This window comes from Lissotriton helveticus, chromosome 9 (genome assembly GCF_964261635.1).
Source record: "Lissotriton helveticus chromosome 9, aLisHel1.1, whole genome shotgun sequence".
In the NCBI taxonomy this organism is placed as follows: Eukaryota; Metazoa; Chordata; class Amphibia; order Caudata; family Salamandridae; genus Lissotriton; species Lissotriton helveticus.
Window position 1 is genome coordinate 512,162,196 of NC_136070.1, and position 18,959 is coordinate 512,181,154.

At 42.3% G+C, this 18,959-nt stretch overlaps 1 protein-coding gene across 1 annotated transcript in view; it reads right to left on the bottom strand.

Moving 5' to 3' along the window:
* The window catches only part of LRRC9 (leucine rich repeat containing 9), a 1,011,210-nt gene extending 997,259 nt beyond the window's left edge, over nt 1-13,951 (bottom strand). Inside the window, exon 1 of the mRNA XM_078660357.1 lies at nt 13,888-13,951. The gene's annotated coding sequence lies outside the window, so the exon portion shown is untranslated. The remainder of the gene's footprint in view (nt 1-13,887) is intronic.
* Between the last annotated feature and the right edge of the window lie 5,008 nt (nt 13,952-18,959).

Here is an 18,959-nt window from a genome sequence, read left to right on the forward strand (position 1 = left end):
GGACAGGAGTAAATTAGTATGTAGAACACAACAAGGAATGACTGACTACCCCACACTGTATGGTGATCTCGAGGAAGCGGGTGCCCTTCTCTTTGCAAAGTGTTCGGACATTTCTAAAATGCCCGCGATACTCCTTCGACAAAGAAAAGCGAAGCATTTGCAAAAGAATTCCAGAAGTACTCCTGGAAACCACGACATGACAACCTTCAACGCCTGGTCACGAGTAGGAAGCGCTATATAAAAATACACGTGAAATCTTCCCACAAGCGCCCCGCTACCCTCTGAGAATTTCAATCTCCTACAAACACAGGAGTAAATATACAGGAGTACTTTTTTTTTTAACCACAAATCGAAGCCTGCAGATCTACAGCGGGGTACACATTCCTGCGTTGTCTGTACAGAATTGAAACATTCCTCTGCGGTGCGGGGCTCTGCCAGCACAAGCGTTGGCATGCGGCGGCCAATCGAAAACAGAAATGTTATACACGGCATAATGACAGCTCCATTCCGCGCAATTAGCTGCTCTCTAAACTGAAAGAAAAATGTCAACAAGAGGCGCATACTTGAACTGTGCTGTCAGGGTTAAAAGGGCGCCATGATGGTTCCGCGTCTCCCGGGCTGATGGCTTCAAGCCAACACCCAGTTACAAAACCAGCACATGTCGATGCGGCTGATAAGGGATGCCAGAGGTCTCAGCGCCTGGAAAACAATAACGGACCGGTGCGCTACTGACGACGAATCCCGCGTCAGACAACTCAAGTTTCCAGGTCCAATGAACGACTATCTCTGTCAAATCAGATGTCTCTATGTTGGAAAAAAAAAGTCAGATGTCTCTGCGTTTTGTTTTGTTTTTGCAGTTTTTATTTGCAGTTTTCTATAGCGCTGATTCGACCCGTAGGTATTGTAGCGCTTTATACGAGCACCAGCTACTTTACCCAAGAACACATTAGGGACACAGCCTGCGTTTCTGTACAGCGTTGTCTTGCGACAACGCCACGCCACAGTGGTAGTGAGTCTACAAACACATAGAGGCAGATTTACAAGCTCCCTGCGCCACTTTTGCGTCACTTTTTGGGAAAAGTGGCGCAAGGGGCTTGTAAATAAGCCCGTGGGTATACCTAGGCCGTCTCTTCCGGAGAGTTGAGGTCTGTGAGCGAAGACCTCTGTGTCTCCTGAAAGAAACACGATCCAGGAAGGTCCGGCTATATTTTGGTTCTGTGGTGCTGGGTCTATGCTGACCAGTGACATCAGAGGCTGCATTATAGATAGAGCGCCCTTACAGTGCACCTGTCAAATGTTGCGCAGAGAGTGCTTTATTAGAATGAATGAACTGCCCCAGGGCAGCCGTGAACTCGCGCTGTCCTGGGACAGCCAATACACGTGAAATACAGAGCAAATGTTTAAAACCTGCTCTGTATTTCACTATGCAAGTGTCAACCCATCTGCACTTTTAAGGGGGATTAGAGGTACCCTTGCAGGCACGTGCATTGAAAGACTACACTCACTGCAAGGGGTTGTTTAGGGGGGATTCATAGACCACCCTTCCCTTCCTCCCTCCCAGAGGGCTGCCTTTAAGAGGCGCACTGAAAGTGTGCCACCAGTTTGTGGTGCACTTTGTACCTCTTAAAAGCAAGTTTGCTTCTGCGCCTATGTCAGTTATACAGCTCGGATCCATAGACAAAGTGATCCCCTCATTTGCTTGGGGCCACGCCCCCATACAAATGAGGGAACACTCTTTCATGATAGCGCTGGTGCTTCATGTGCATCAGCACTTTTTGTATTACAGAAGGGAACACGCAAGCGTCTGCGGCCCCTTCTGTAAAACCATTGTGCCCCAGGGGTGCTCAAAGTAGGAGCATATGCACATGGCATCCCGGGGCACAATGTATAATAAGGGCCCACATCTCTAAAAACATGGTGCTTTAAAAAGCAAGTCTGTGTTTATGAACAAGCTAGTGTAGCCATCAGCCATGTTAAAATGGTAAACAAAATAGCCAAAATGGCTGCCAGCGTCATGTGTATGCGATGTTACATATGTACATTCATGCAAACCACATGGTGGCCATTGTAGAATGGTTTAATTCAGGATGACTGCTGTGTGTTTGCAAACAAAATGAATGTGCTTGGGGGTAGAAAAAGAAGAAAGCAAGTAAGCAAGTAGACCTCACCAACTATGCCCCTCTCCCCCCCCAAAAAAAATAAAAAATAAAATTCTAATAAAGAAACAGGGAGCATGACAGGGATGGAAGAAGCAGAGAAGTATGAGATGAAGAAGTCCCGTAACGCACAAGAGGGGATTATAAACAAGCATTGACAATGCCAATAGGTGTCACCTTTGCGTTCTTTTCCACTCCCAATGCCAGTCACTCACTGTGCAAAATAGTCAGTCGATGAAGTGGATTGACCTATTACTCAGTATTGTATGATGTGTTGGGGATGGGGCCAAATTGTGAATGACACTTGGCGCTTTACAATACTTTTTATAACAACAGTTGAACCGCATTGTAACAGTTAGGAACATAATTCATTCTATCCTTCCATCTGTGTGCCCATCCATATCAATATTCAACCATTTGCAAGCCTATTTATGATCTATCCTTCCATTCATCCATCATTCCACTCATCTATCCCTCCACCCACCCTTTCACCCGTCCATACCTCCATTCATCATTTCATCGTATCCGTTCGTATACTCATCCATCCACTCTTCCACTCATCCATCCATTCACTCATCCATCTAACCATTTAACCTTTCACCCATCCAGCCATACTTTCACTTATCCGTCGGGATCAAGTTCGCGCTATATAAAACTTTATAAATAAATAAATATACCCAATGGAAAAAGGAGGCTAACTAGAAGTCCATATATGTAAGTATACATGTACGTATTTTTTTAATATTTTCTGTTTATTGAAACCATGAGGCTGCTGAGACACTTTAATTTGTCTTTACACCAGATTTTAAAACAGCCACATTATACAATAAATAGATGCCAATGTGTGAACGACTTTTTATGTCAGAAAGATATATTGTGGGCTTCCCAAGAACATACAGGGGCTCGGAGATCCATCATCGCTTATCATTGGTTGGATTTCTTGTCTGTTTTACTTGCCTACTTATTAATAATGTCCCAGCTTGTCAATCCTCCTTTTCTCTCCTATGGAGCATGGCTGGCTTCTATGCTTCCACTGTTTACTTTTCCATTACTAATTTTTAGGGCTCGGACTCCTCCCCACTGAAAGTGGGAGGAGTTTCGAGAACTAATGTTAAAGAAGAAAAAAAAGAAGTATCTCCTAGGGCTTTGGCCGAGACAAATTCCACACATTCCTTAGCGTGTTCTGTCATCTGGCCAGTGATTCGTCTTCGTTGTGTTGTCGTTTTAATAGGCTTGAAGTGATAGGGTAAATTTAGTTTTGTTCCGCCATCTTGGGCATATTTCGTTCGTGCTCGCGCAAAGAAGTACATTAATTATAATTAGGAGCTGTCAGGGTGCCTCCGTAAGTGAATCCAGATGGCCGGGCGCGTTCACAATTCAGCCTTACTGTTCGGCTATGCGGTCACTAGATGGTGCTGTGGCGAACAAGCTCGAAGTTGCTGTTCGAGGAAGTGAAGGCGACGTGGATGTGTGAGCGAGGATGAGAGAAGCGTTTGTTTCCCCTGTTACCACCCATCCACGGATGGGTGTAATGTCGTGATCCGCTGGAGAGGTCAGCAGGGGGACGTCTGCCGGCTCTTATGGGCTGGATCAAGGTTTGTTCTCAATTAGCTGCAAATGACATGTTTGTGTTCGTCTTCTCGTTGCTGCGATCACACTGTTCTAGCGTTTCACTGGTTGCGCTTCACTGTGTTGTGTCTGTCTCTGGTACCCCGAAATACTGCGATCCTGAGACGTGGGTCTGTGGTTGTCTCCTGAAGCCCCCCCCCCCCCGGAATGCAGATTGTCAGGCTCTGTCGGAGATGGCGTCAGGGTGCGAGCAGCAGTGGTCCAGTGCTGTGTGATTGCTTTTTTTTTTTTACAGACACCAAACCCTCCGGGCTTTTCTTCGTGTCTGCTTTGTTTCAGTTCCACGTACCTGCCGCTGGCCTGGGCATCCCTTCTGGGATAACTCCGGATTCCTCAGATAGGGACAGTCAACAGCACATGATGGACAGGAGCAGGCAAGCTATTCTCTGGGCTGGATAAGGGCAGGCTGGACGGGTGGATGGGAGAAATGGATGAATCGATAAATGAAACAATTGGAGGGACGAGTGCATAGATGGATTTAGCAGGCAGATTCCAACCATTGAACTGGGTCCCTGTGGTGAAAAATGGAGCTGTCATGATCAGGATGTATGTTGCTTTGGAATTGGAGGGTAGCGAGGTTATGGTAGCTGAAACCTGGCTCTGACGTCACTTGAGAGGACCACGTCACTAACCACCACACACGTGTTCACAGTATGACTTGAAAGTTGGCAGAATGCTTGGATTCAACTCGTGGTTTTGTTACTGAACATGCATTAGGGCGCCCCTTCCCCTGATGACAGTGACGTCGTCATTATTTTCACAGATGGTGCATTCAGGCCTCCTTACCGTAAACACTGCTGAGGGGAAGGGGTGGTAGTGACCAACAGCAGCTACAGGACACGCCCCGTTTCACTTTTAGGCAACAGTTCATATTGAGGACCCTGTTGCCAAGTTGCTGCAGTGGCAGCTGATGCATCTGAGGCAGAAGGAGATGCAGTGACCTGCCCAGGATCACACATCTTGTGAAGAAAGGAAACCTGAGTTTAGAGATAAATATCCACCCCTCGCTCTACTATGATGTAACTACACTCAAAACTCATAGTGAGAAAACGCATCATACATTTTCCAGTTATTTCCGTGTCTTCATGAGGCCAGCTTGTGACAGCGCTGCCACATCTGAGAAAGTCGAGATACAAAAAGCATACGGAAACACAAATCAGTATGGAAATTCCAGGAGTTCGGACAGGCACTGCACACGGAAAGCACAGCGAACGTGGCCTCAGAAAGAGGGCAGCGAAGAGCTAAGCCCATGCACCTCAGTGTACTGGCTGAGCACGTGACCCATTATCCACTCAAATGTATTTCCACACTTAAATTATTTCATGAACCTCTATACTGCAATCATTTTTTGTCCGTCAAAACGTACATGTGATGATGTTTGACACCATCCTGTTCTTGCACAAGTACTACCACCTTTAGTTACATGGCTTAAGAGGTAGTGGTTGTCTTTTCTTCTTGTGTCATCTTTATGCAGCATGTCAGAGAGAAGTTTGGTAATTGGCTGAAATTGTCCTTTGAAGGTGACCTCAAAATATCTTCCTAAAAATAACTTTTATAGAAACAAAACAGACTCTTGGGTGGAATATAGGGTGCCAAGTAGGGTATAAAGGTTACCTCAGTGTTACTGCTTGCCAACCTGTGCTTTAAACAGTCTGATTAATGAGCTTAAACAAGTAAGTGTGCATTTTATTCCGTGCAGCTTTTAGTAGCTGATTGTTTATACATGGTATCAATGAATATTGACGAATACGCTGCAATTGAAGAAGGTCGTGTGAAAAAGGCACTCGCTGGTTATTGAATTGATAGGTTGTGCAGTGTCACTTCCTGTGATGTCAATTGTAGTGGAATAGCAAGTGATGTCTCTTCCACTAACATTTTGGTCAATAATAGTATTTGATGATGTTCAAATTGTGTCAATTCCTTCATTGTAATTACGTAGAAGTAGAAGACATTTTAAAATTACTAAAGTGTGTCTATTTTTCGTGGTTTTATCTTCATGGACTTTGACTGAAAACGTTGCTGTTAGTACATTCATTTCAAGAAATGTATGCTTATGTGGGCGAGATACAAATACAATGTGTGAGCCCACCATAAAGCCCAGAGCAGGGAGGTCGGGTTAAAGATTTGTTTTAAATCTGAAGAAGTGAACAGAATGCATGTGTTAAATGCTAGAGTTTGAGTGTCCGAAGGGCAGCTTTTATGACGTATTAGTTGAAAACAGCCACTGTACATTTCATTTGTTTTGAAGCAAAGCTTTTGCATCTTTGACATATTCCCAAACGTTATCTTCCCCAATCGAGTTGTCATTCCATGACATTTCAGTGAAATTTGAATTAAAAAAAACATTGTTACGACCTGTGAGGTAATGAACGAGATTCTACCTCGCTCAGTTACGTAGCAGCGCAGACCATGATCACGGGGGAATCTCATGTTCGCCGTCGATGGGTTTTATTTGTGGAGTTGTGAACCCTGTGAAAAATAGGGGTTTTATGATTGGCTCTGGCTCCAGAGATTGAAGGCACTGTATCTTCATGTTTTTATCCTTTTTACTGCTTCTGAGAAAGTTCATTTCTTTTCCCCTCTCTATCAGCTGTAAACTTGTCCTTCTTGCCTTGCCTGGGCTATGGCCACTCTCTCTCCATCTCAGCCCACTTTCCATCCCACAGCACCATTTCCAGCTGTGCGCTTGCTGCTGCCTGACACTTTTCAATGAGCAGATGTCCTGTACTGATAACTGACTCTTACCCAAGTTGTCTTAGAAACTTTCATTATTTTGTCTAAGTCCCTCAGAATTTTCTCTTCCCGCGTAGGTTTTTAGACGCCTCTGATAAGGTGCCTTTATAATCCTGTTTTACTTAATCTGTAACAATTGTTGCTGCTGCTGCCAATAGACCAGTGGTAGGATTCTAGATAAAGATAGAAACTCCACAATCACACCCAAGCACTATTCTTGTATTTGACTAAAATCACATCTAATATACCAATACTTTTGCCTCTGTCGTTTGGAGTATTTTATTTTTACTGATGAGATGCATTATTCTTCTCGTACTTTCAAGGGTATCCAAGCATCACATTCCGATGTTAGAGTAGTCCACACTTGCAGTGTAGTATAATGGTTGCAAGAGATGCTCAAGTAACTGCCCAGCAGATGTCTGACCCGGAGCCCCACTGTACCTCTACACACGAAGCAGTCATCTCACGGGCATGCCTATCCTGACCAACAGCCCGAAGGTTGCCCTGTGGCAGGGGACACCCAAAGGAAGTTACCATCCGTTGGGTGAGCGTAGTCATAGAAGTGTTTAGATCCTGCCAGACGGCCCCAAATACACAGAAAGATCATCTCTGCTGACCTATTTGTAACTCCAATCCAGGAATAAACCACCTGCTCCTGTGAAACTGGGCTCAGTAAAACCTCTTTGAAGGTAGGCTGATGCTCCAAGAGAAGACTTTGACAATAAAAGATGAATGTGACATTTGTTCAATACTGCCCTTTAATGCACTAAAATAAAGCATCTTACATGAAATAACTCAACAAATGCTCAAATATGTGATTAATGACATCGCCACAAAGCAAGGCCTCTTTAATGAATATGATTAAGAGATATCTAGGTCAGATAGACTCAAAACACAACTTCTAGTTAGCCAGAAGAACTCCACCAACACATTGGCATTTACAATGCCATTAGCTCAAACTCAAATAAATCCGAGCCCGATTGCATTTCTAATGCTTGTTACTCCTACCGATCACTGGGGATGTTCCAACCTTTTACAACTTATTTTCACTGTGCGGAAGGTGAGTCTGTTTTTCTTGGTACAGCAGTGAGATAGGATTCTCTTTTGTTGGAATCTGCCTGATAGTATGGCATTCCTCAAGAGTGGCAAGTGTGGTATCTGTTCCTGAAATAGATTTGTGGCCCACATTGATATCAGCTCTTCTGTGATATCATGCAGTGTTTAAGTCTTAAGAAGCACAGGCGTGCCATTCTGTCTGAATCCACACAGCATGATGGAGCTAGTGATCATGCAGTTCGCAGGATCTTTCTTCTTGTTGAAAAGGACATGTTTACTGATATGTCCATGACTTACAAATGTTTTCATTTTAAGGATGACACATCATGTGACCTCTCTCTCTGTGACAATGTACCCCATTCCAAAATTCTCTCAATAGATCTTTGAAGCAAGTTTGTAACATTCCATGGTTTTCTTTTTTAAGGCTCCTTTGTTTATAGGTTAGGCTAATAGATACTGGCTGCTGGAATGGTTTACTAAAATCTTCAAATTTTCTTTGGGGCTGCAGATACTCCAGCATTGTATGTACTCTGCTTAGTGGCTTTTGTTGCAGTGGACAGGACTTAAAAGTCATGTCATTGGTGTTGTTTTGGTTGTCGCACTTGTGAATCTCTCTTAAAATGTCGGCCATTGATCAAGTCCTCTCAAGCCCAAGCTATTTAAAATGACATTGGAAGTGAACATCCAGATGCACTGTATTGTATCAGACCTTCTTTCGGTGGAAGACTTTTTTAGCATTGCCCATCGCTTCTGCACTTTGACTCTAATCTTCTGTTTTGTGTGAAATTTCAACCAGAACATGTGTACGTCACCCAGCTACATTGTCTCGGGGGTGGGGTTCATCACACTTTCGGTGTGTTTTTAAAAAAAAAATGTAATTAGATTGCTCTAGCCTTTGAAGTCCTGTGGTTGAAAATCTGTAGAGTGTAGGCAAGGAAATCAGTCACTCAGACTTATATTTTCAACATTTGGTGGTGCGATGTTTCCAAGGTAAAACAGTGTGCTTCATGGAGGTGGAAAGAATTATCTTTCATGCTGCAGTCTCAATTACAAATTACCTTATTTACTGAAAATCTCAAGCGCGAAAGAAATACAAACACTCATTCCACATGAATTCCAACAATAAGTATAGATCAATAAAAAAAATTAAGATGGCACTCATGAAAACCTTCACAGTGAAAGAGAGTTTTAGAAAAAAACGCAAATTTAACTTAGCGAATATAAAAATGAGTAACTTTAACATGTTATAAAGTGAATAGTTAAAGGGTTGAAAAGAACGCAAATGCACCAAGTATTGATAAGTACTCGTACTAGGCGTCAAAAGATTAATGCAACATTTTTTATGAATAGTTCAAATAAAGATGATGAATAAGCACAAGTTCCTAACTCCTGAATTTTTCTATGATCATGTTTTACTAAATGAAAGTTACATATTGTTATGCAGAATCTCTCTATTTGCTTGGAAAATAACTGAAGTCAGCATAGGAATTCATTGTTTAACAGAACTAAGGAGGATAGCCACGTAGAGAATGATATATTACCCTGTATTTGACCTCCTTTTAACATATTTTGTTTTAATATTTTGAAGGGTGATTCAATTACTGAGTATTGTTCTCACGCTGGTGCAGGCCCAATTTCTCTGAATAGTCATTGTTAACTATACACAATTGTATTATTTAGAAGGTTAACGCTGTAGTCTCCTCTGTGACAAAGGACATTGTCAACATAAAGCTTATATGTAGTTCGATATAAAACAGATAAAGTTACATTCTTGGAGATTACAGTCTGAAGGGATATTATCCTGTTTCCTAGGAAGACTTCAAATGCTAATTGGACCAGAGGAGGAGAAGATGAAACATAGACTGCAACATTTTGTTTTTGGTTTGTTTATAAGTATACAGAGTAGTTTAATATTCCCACCATCGTCATTTCTTATCCAACATTTCCCTGACCCATGACAGTCCTGTTTTTGCATTTTACTACTACTGTTGCATTCTCGATATACCTTGTATCTTTGCTTTTCGAAGACTACTGAGCTTTTTGGAACTCTCTTTATGAGGGTATCAATTTTGATCAACATTGATAATATATTGAGATTTGTGCGTTATGCTTGATTTCACTCTCTTTCAACTCTGACTCTGAGTTTGACTAACACCTTATTTCGGTCCCTTTCCGTAGAATAGGGATTTCTTTCCTTTATGGAACATGCTGAATACATTTTATATGTTTGACTCAACCATTTTCTCTTACCAATTCAGTCAGATTGATTAATTTTGATAATGAGGTGAAATTGATGTCTAATAAGGTATAACTTATTACATTTAGAAAATCAAGGTTTTGGAACTAAAAATTAACTCTCATTATTGATTTTACTTACAGTGTAAATTGTATATGTTAATGTATATATTGTTATAGCTCCTGACTTTTTCCGCTACAACAGCAAAGGTGCATCGCCGGCTGTGCTGAAATTCAACAAGCATGGACCCACTCTGGTTGTGTGATAGTGAACCGAGTTCGTGTACACCGATTCCGGCTGCAGCAATAGTCTCCTTCATTAAAACTCCAGCCTTCTCTGTGCCATCATCTTCTTTAGCTTTTTAGACAGCCAAATAGTTTGTTGCTCAAGTGAAACAACCATACTTCCACAAATGAGATATGGCTGGATATATGTTTAGGTTGGTGATGGGTGCGGAAGTGGTGTTTAGCTCACAGCCAACTGCTTATCGAGCCGGGTAGGGTGTGCAAAAGCATCTTCAGTACTGACGCTGCACTGGCAGGGTTTGCCCCAGAGAAGCAGCTTTGTGTTGTATTCAGTGTTTTAAGAATAGGAAGGGGGCACATATATGTGTATGTAGACACATTGTTGATCATAATCTCACAAACCTGGGCATTTCAATGTGAAAGTTTGCAGAGGGTAGCTTGTAACATTTCCCTTGTTTTCTACAGCCTGCGGCCAAGCTTGGTGTGGGATGTGTACTTTCCTCAATTTAACATTGCATCAGTTATGCTACATTGTTTCTTAGAATGTTATTTCTCTTAGGAAACATTTAACCCTTCTAAGTCAGGGTGCTTTTACCTTTGGGTTCCTTTCGTTTGAGGATTTCCCTTTATTAGTACAGTTTAAAAAGTGGAAAAGAAGAATTTTTATTTTATATTGTTCTATTCATTCACCTGCATACTATAAAGGCATCTTTGCAAGTTCCAGTGATTGTGGGCAGGCTGTTATTTTTTTATGGGTCTTCATAATAATTAGTCCCCGTCAATCTTTAGTACATAAAATGATGTTCGAAAGTGATTACTGTTAAGGGATTCTATAGTGATGTCAATTTTTTTTTTATTTGATTCACCTTTAGAGGTGATACTGATAGGAGTGGCTTGAAGACGTTCAAACTGGCTTAGTCTACATTAATTGTGGGAGAGATGATATGAGAGTCTTCTGCGGAGAATGACGTAAACCTTGCAGGTGAAAAAACATACTAAGACCACATACTGAAGAGAATGCAAAAGACAATCTTTCCAAGTAAGTTGTCTGACATGTCATCTATTGATAGCTGCACTTTACAATGAACTGATAATTTTATGAGACATTTCCTATCTAAGAAAGGGAAAGATCTCAAGAAAGGGATAGACAAGGCCTTATGAGGTTTTCAAGAGAAACTTGTGGATATGTTTGATTCTTTAACTCACATTCTGGAACTCACGAGAATAAGCAGCCTCTTAATTTACCTGTTTGATAAGGGCTGAACCAAATAGCCATTTGCCATTTGGGCAATGCAAATGCAGCAATCTCAGCAGAGCAGTTTCATTAAGTCTTTGCTAATGAGATTTGGCATAACATTGACTGTAATGGCAGAAAAGATTTCGCAGAAAAAACCAAAAGGCACTTGTATGGAGACAACTTTTTAAAGGTGATTTTCACTTGCATATTTTACGCCACTCAGGATATCTATGTTATGTTTACTTGCAATAACTATAACGTGAATTTCGGTGGTTTTGTTAGTTTAAGCATTATTTTTTTAACTGACATTGATTCTCTGGAACCAAACAGTATTAACTACTCCATTCTTTTTGCTCTAATGGCAGGTCAAATGATGTCTGGAGGTGGATGGCATGCCCTATTCATGGCTGAGAATTCTATTGTATGCATTCCCCCTTTCCTCGACTCTTGAAGATTCTTCTAAAAATATATCAGGGATTCAGTGATTCGGATTGCTCCGTTTTGCTCTCCCCCCCCCCACACCCCCCAAGATGTGTTTTTTATTGATCCAACAGCTAGACTCGAGTTAATTCTGTTCTTTCCTCCTCAGATCTGCACCTTCTCTTTAGTGCCTTTAGAAAGAACAGCTACTATTGAACCCTTGTTGAAATATCTGACCCCAATTGGGCGATTCTGGTGGCTGTTACGGTTACCTCTGCAAGGTGCTAGGGTGAGTTAGCAGCCAGTCTACGTGCTGTTTCTTATCTGAGATTTCTGCCTGATGGTTTGGTGTTTTGACCCTCTGCATCCTAAGATTTTATCATATTTTAATTTGGTCCAGGAGTTGGTGTATAACACTTGTCCTTCAGATGATTCTGATTTGACTGCCATGGACTACCACACAAAGCATGTTACATTAAAAAATCACCTGCCTCATGTCCATTAAAGTTAGGTGGGTCACAAAAGTTTGGCATTGTAAAAATTGCATCGTGGATGTGGGCCACATGATTTGGATTTACATTTCTAGTACTGAATCGTATGATAAATAAGATTCTTTTTTTGTTGCTTTTACTCAAGGTCACAAAGGTAGTAACACTTCCATCTTCACCATTAGTGATTGGATAAAGTAAGACATTTTCCATCACGCTCTGTCAGTATTGATAGTCGACCTGGGGGGAGCTCTCAGAGTTCCACATAGAGAACTCCGCGAAGGGACCAAAAAACTACGCCACGCTATGCAGAGTTCTGCAAGCTGCAGAGTGCTTTAGGTTGCGCAGTCTACACTGATTTTTAGCTTCGGGCGTTTGGCCCATGCTGGAAAATCTACACAAACTACACCATGCGCAGGGCAGGAGGGCACTGCTTCTTTCTGCTGCTCAAGTAGATTTTATACTTGAGCGACAGCTTCCTCAATGCGAATGGATAATTTCTCAAAGCGTGGGGTCTAGACCACCCACGACCGCCTGCGTTGATAAATCTCCGAGGGAGGTGGTCTAGCGTTGGATTTTTTTCACTTGCAATCGGCAACGTTGGCGAGCGCGACCGAGGATAAAACTCCTGTTTTGCGGAGCTGAGTTTTTCACAACTCTGCATGCCTTGCAGAGTGCGGAGTGCAGAAAACTCTGCAAACTCTGCGATCTGAGAGGAGTTCACCACCCAGACCTCATTGATAGGACCTGGAATTATCCAAAAGGGGTCAAATGTTCACAAATAACAGCAGAAGTGAAGGTGGCTATACTGTAATAACTAAAGTAGCTACTAACCATGGGTCCGGGAGTAGTGTACTACTCGCCATAAAGCACTTTAACACCTCATCAGGGTAGTAAGCACTGTATAAATTCCAACTATAATACAATAACGCCCATCTTTGAATCTAGTGTTGCAATATATATGGCTCCTCACATGGCTAAAAGCCTAAGACCCAACCAGTGCTTAATTTGAACCAGTGCTTTCCGGTGCTCAGCAACGGCACTTAATTGGTTTCCGGTCCTGGGCACTGGCACGTACCTATCAACACCATACTAAGAACAGTCTACCACATGGTGGCGCTGCTCATCTAATTTAGAGATGAGCAGAACAACAGTTGTTTAGGAACACAATATACATTAAAACTGATAATACCTGCTTCCCCAGCGACTCCTTTAGTTTTGGGGACCTGGAATAATCTGAACCTTTGCATTTACATGTGAGGGAGATGGTTAGTAGTTGTTTTGGTGGCGATGGATGGGGCAAGGTGCAGTGGCCTCCTGGTCAGAGCCCTGGCACTTAATATTTTACAAATTAAGCACTGGACAAAACAGGCCTCCAATTGTGAACGCACGTTTATCGGTTAAATAAGTGTGGAGTTTGTTTTAACAGAGCATAAAATAAATGTCTAAAAACTAAAAATTGAGCAAAATAATAAAAGAGGTTAATACAGACGGAAATTATAAAATATACATCATACACCTGGGACCCGTATTTTTTAACTATTTGTTTCAGTCTTAATAACTACGTCCATACACATTATATCTTACAAAAGCCTTTATTGGGTGTGTTACAAATTAACAAGTATACGCAAGCGAAACATGCAAACACGTACTACTCATGCGAGAGGTTCCCAAACGTGTGCCTTACCTCCCACCTCCCGACCGAGATGTTTTAAAAACCCGGGACTCGCTGCTTGGCGTTCGTATCTAACCAAACAGCGTTGCCAGGTTGACATCTAAAACGTGCACAACCCCCTTTGGAAAAAATGCAAAACAAGCCCGACCCCCAAATCAGAAAAAAAGAATGTTAGGAAAATTATAAACAACCATCTATTGGCTTCAAAGCTATGCAATAAAATCAATTACGAAATATTAAGTAAGACAAAAAGAACGAGACTGTCAATTCAAAATACCAATATATCACGTTATAAAGTACCATTATTTGCGCCCACCGGTGCCCCCTATCATTTAAACTAATACATTCACTAATTTCAACGTTCTTACTCGTTTTCTCAATTGAGTTCATTCCATATTTGATAACCGAAGAAAATGCTCTGTTCCAAGCCCCTTTCGAAGATGGCGGCTATCGTGCTTGCTTAGTTTGATGACTTAATGTGGTCTGAGCGCGGCTGCTTTTGTCTGGTGCGTACGCATCTTATTGTAAAGGCGGGGATATCCTAGATTTGACTGAGCTAACCAGCCATACAATACACTTCTAAAGACAGCTGTCGCGCAAGTGAACGCAAATTCGTAAGAAAACATCGCAGTCCATAAGAAGTTGAAAGTACATGTGCTAGAGCGCCCCCAAGATAACCATGCTTGAGTTTATAAGTCGAATAAGCAATAAAGATCTCTTTAAATATTTTTAACTTGAAGACATTTGCTGTATATTCAGAGACAGAGGTCAAATGTCAAGTTATGTGTTCTAGCAAATTTCTACTTATGCTTTTACCATGGAGACTGGTATTTACTTTTCTTTATCTGCAGAGGGAGAGGACTTTGTAAAGTGGAATATGTGACAATCTTGTGCTGTGAAAGAATGACTTTAGACTGTGCTTTCCAAACTTTTTAGCACCAGGACCCAATTTTTATAATGGCAAACATTTGTGACCCACCTAACTTTAATGGACATGAGTTGGGTGTTTTTTTTATGTAACTTACGCATAGTGTAGTGCACTGTCATTTACAAACAGCCAATTTTCCAGTGAAATGGCCACTAAATTTGCACAGACATACAGTTTTACTGATCATACTATATTGCACACAAATGATAATGTGTGGAAAGTGTGTTTTGGCGAATGTTCATCATTTGTGCATCACAAGGAAAAGTACCTTGATTTGTTTTCATCCTATTAAAATTTTTGTTTACATCACACTTGTGAATGTGTGCAGTTCATTCACAGGTATGTACATTTTGTTGTGTGTTACATAAATGACATCCTACTTCATTTTCTTTCACACTCTTTGTACCCCAGCAAGAGTATCACATAATTCACTTTACTTTTCTTTCTCTGATTGCAAAGTGAAAGGAGTTGTAATCACCAAACCCCATGTTAAACAAGCATTGAAAATGCAATATGTCTCACCTTTTATTAAGTTAAAGCCATTTGCTTTGCTATACAATACCATTAGCAAAGCAAATGGCTTTAGCTTAATCAAAGGCAAGACCTATTCCATTTTCAATGCTTGTGCCTTAGGGATTACTATTTGACGTCCACACAGTACAGAAACCCGTACATTTTATGATAACCTCAGATGATTCTGCATGCACCATCCTTAGGGTTGCTTGGTGACTCGAGTTTGTAAGGTTACCTCAGAGTACTTATCAGGTTTGAGTAACTTAATGGCAGATTGCCTATCGAGAGTACACATAGAGAAAGAGTGGAAATGTGTGATGTGATTGGCCACAGTGAATGAAGGTTAAAAAACTAGCATGATGGAACATTGAGATCTATTTAAAAATGTGTGCACCAAAGATGTCCTTCTAAGCATGTTTTGAAACCCTACTGACATATTAGAGACAAATTGAACCTTCGAGGTAACCGGCTTTTCCGAGATAACAAGATCAATCCCCTTACCAAGCTAAGAGAAAGAATAGTTGGCTTGGTTCATGAAGCTCACACAGGCAGAAGCATACTAAAAACTGGTGCGCGTGCCCGTGGCTTTAACTTGGTAAATATAAACTATGGCGACTTTGAAACACAGTGTCTGGGGCTATGCCTCAGTCTGTGCTTTGACAAGTCAGTACCTGCTTTGAAGGAAGTGGCAAATGGTGGTATTTAACTAAAGGAATTTTTGTTTGTCTTGTTTGTTTGTCAGTCACTCGATATTTACAGTCAGATGTCCATTGAGGTGATTCCTGACCTCGAAGCCTAACGAATTTGCCATAAAGACATACAGGCAATGAAACATATTGGCTTACTTAGAATTGGTATATAACATGCTGTGTTTTTTTAACATTTAGCAAGCTCACTATTCGGATTAAAAAGGGTCAAACCATGTATGTAAGTCCTAGCTCAATTTTAATGTTTGTTTGAGACACTGTGTCTTTTCTTTTTTCTCTTAGTGATCTATTTATCACTAAATGCACCTCTTTACACTTTTTTTTTACTGGACACTATATATTTTCTCACTCTATATGAGAAAGTTACCAATGATGATAAATACATGGGCAAGTTGGTGAGAACCTACCAGTAGCTCCTTGGGTGTTGCACACGTGAGGTACTTTCTCTTTTCTACACACATTTTCTTTGTGGTATACATACTTTTGTTTTGATGGTATGTGTTGTTGCAAGTGATCTAACATACATTCTTTCCTTTCTTTTATGAACTAATCAAAATATTGGGCATAGAGGACTGGGCTAGACTGTGTAATTGATGAAGCAGTTGTTGGGTTGAGGTGGATACCCCCCCTACACCAGTAACTAATGAATATTGCCCGGGCTAGCCAGACTCTTGTTGTTTGAATAGTTGATGGGTGGAGGGTGATCTGGCTAAAAAGTATCTGTTGGACCTGGGGTTACCAGTCCACATAGGGTAGCCTGGCACAGAGTAGGAAGGTCTATTCTCAAAGGCAAAATGTGTGTTATGCTTGCGTCACACCCTCACAGAAACCCAGCGCCCATCCACTCAAAAATGACACTACACCAATTTAGAAAAATACGGTTCACTTTTATAAAAGTTCTTTAAGCTTTCTTGTTCCGCTAATCATTTATAGTTGCTCACAACAGGTACCTCCACCATTAATTTCCTGCCCCTCTGTTAATTCAGTAATGCATTGTTTCCTAAAAATCAATGAATACAACAAGTACACTTCTTACTTCAATTTGTAAGCCATTCCATAGCTGTTTAGGCATGGCTTTTACATAAAGTCAGGTTAGCAACAACAAGCATTAAAACAGATTGAAGACCTCTTTTTACAATCTGCTTAGTTAAGTCAAATTAGATGTTCGGTCAAAAAGTGCCAGAATTGGTCCCCTAATTTCCCCCCTTTGTTAGGATGGGAACAAGCAGAACTTAATCAGTTATCAGGTATATATTGGTTGTAGATGACTCGCCATGCACTGGCACTCTGTTTGACTTTACTGAGCAACAATGGTTCTAGAATTGGTATCCTTCCAGTCTCAAGTTAATTGACTTGCCAAATCAGGCTCTTCTGGCCGGCATGACAGTTTTAAGAGGGCTCATGTGGGGAACTCACTACAAGGCCCTTCAACTTCCGATTCCTGGTCCCTCACCAGCCCCCAGATCCCTGCTTACTTGGGCGCCTCTGTCCAATTCAGCTGTTTCTAGCAATTGAAGGAGATCGGACTGCACCGCCAGCCCCCTTCTCTCCAGCGACGCCTCCCTCACAGGCCAGGCTACTCTGCTTCAGAGCCTGCACTGGCTCGCTGATACCGCTGGATTCCCCTTGTCGAAAGTAGCACCTAACCCCAAGGACAACACCAAAAACCCCAGTGGACATAAAAATAAAAAGAGTTAAGAAGCAAAAAGGGGACAAAAAAATAAATAATAGGAGGGACCACCCAAAGGGCCGACAGGTCTAACACGCGTCCCCCCCAGCTGAAAGTGGGGAGAGCTACCCATCCCCCTGGGAGTTCTCATCACTAAGGCGGAAATACCTAGAGAGACCGTCTGCATTGGCGTGGTCAACTCCAGGCCGATGTTCCACCCGGAAGTCCATTCCCTGTAGGGAGATAGACCATCTCAACAGCTTGGGATTTTCTCCCTTCATTTGCATCAGCCAACGAAGGGGTCGGTGGTCGGTCTGCACCAGGAAGTGCGAGCCAAACAGGTATGGCCGCAGCTTCTTCAGAGCCCATACCACCGCAAAGGCTTCCCGCTCAATTGCACTCCACCTCTGTTCCCGGGGAAGCAGTCTCCTGGACAAAAAGACAACAGGTTGATCCAGACCCTCTTCATTGAGTTGCGATAACACCGCCCCAATGCCATGCTCTGATGCGTCTGTCTGGACAATGAATTCCTTGGAAAAATCCGGGGCCCTTAGGACTGGAGCTGCAGACATTGCCTGTTTCAAGGTGTCAAAGGCTTGCTGACAAGCCTCTGTCCAGACTACCCGTCGGGGCTGCTTCTTGGATGGGAGTTCAGTGAGAGGTGCCACAATGGTGCCATACCCCTTCACAAAGCGACGGTAGTATCCTGTGAGGCCCAATAATGCTCGGACCTCGGTCTGGGTCTTGGGGGGCTCCCAGGCCATGATAGCCTCAATCTTCGCCTGGAGGGGCTGCACTGTTCCCCTGCCCACCAAGTGGCCTAGGTACACCACCGACCCCTGCCCAATCTGACATTTGCTGGCCTTGATTGTCAAGCCAGCCTGTTTCAGGGCTTGGAGAACAGCCTGTAGATGACACAAGTGGTCCTCCCAGCTGCTGCTGAAGACGGCAATGTCATCTAGATAAGCAGCAGAGAAGGCCTCCATCCCGGAGAGAACCTTGTTCACCAGCCGCTGAAAAGTGGCAGGAGCGTTCTTGAGCCCAAAGGGCATCACATAGACCTGGTTGTGGCCCTCAGGCGTGGAGAAGGCTGACCTTTCCCTTGCTCCATTTGTAAGGGAGATCTGCCAGTACCCTGAAGTGAGGTCAAAAGTACTTAAATATTGGGCAGCTCCCAGCCGGTCAATAAATTCATCCGCCCTAGGGATCGGATGTGCATCCGTTTTTGTCACTGAATTCAGTCCCCGGTAATCCACACAGAACTTAA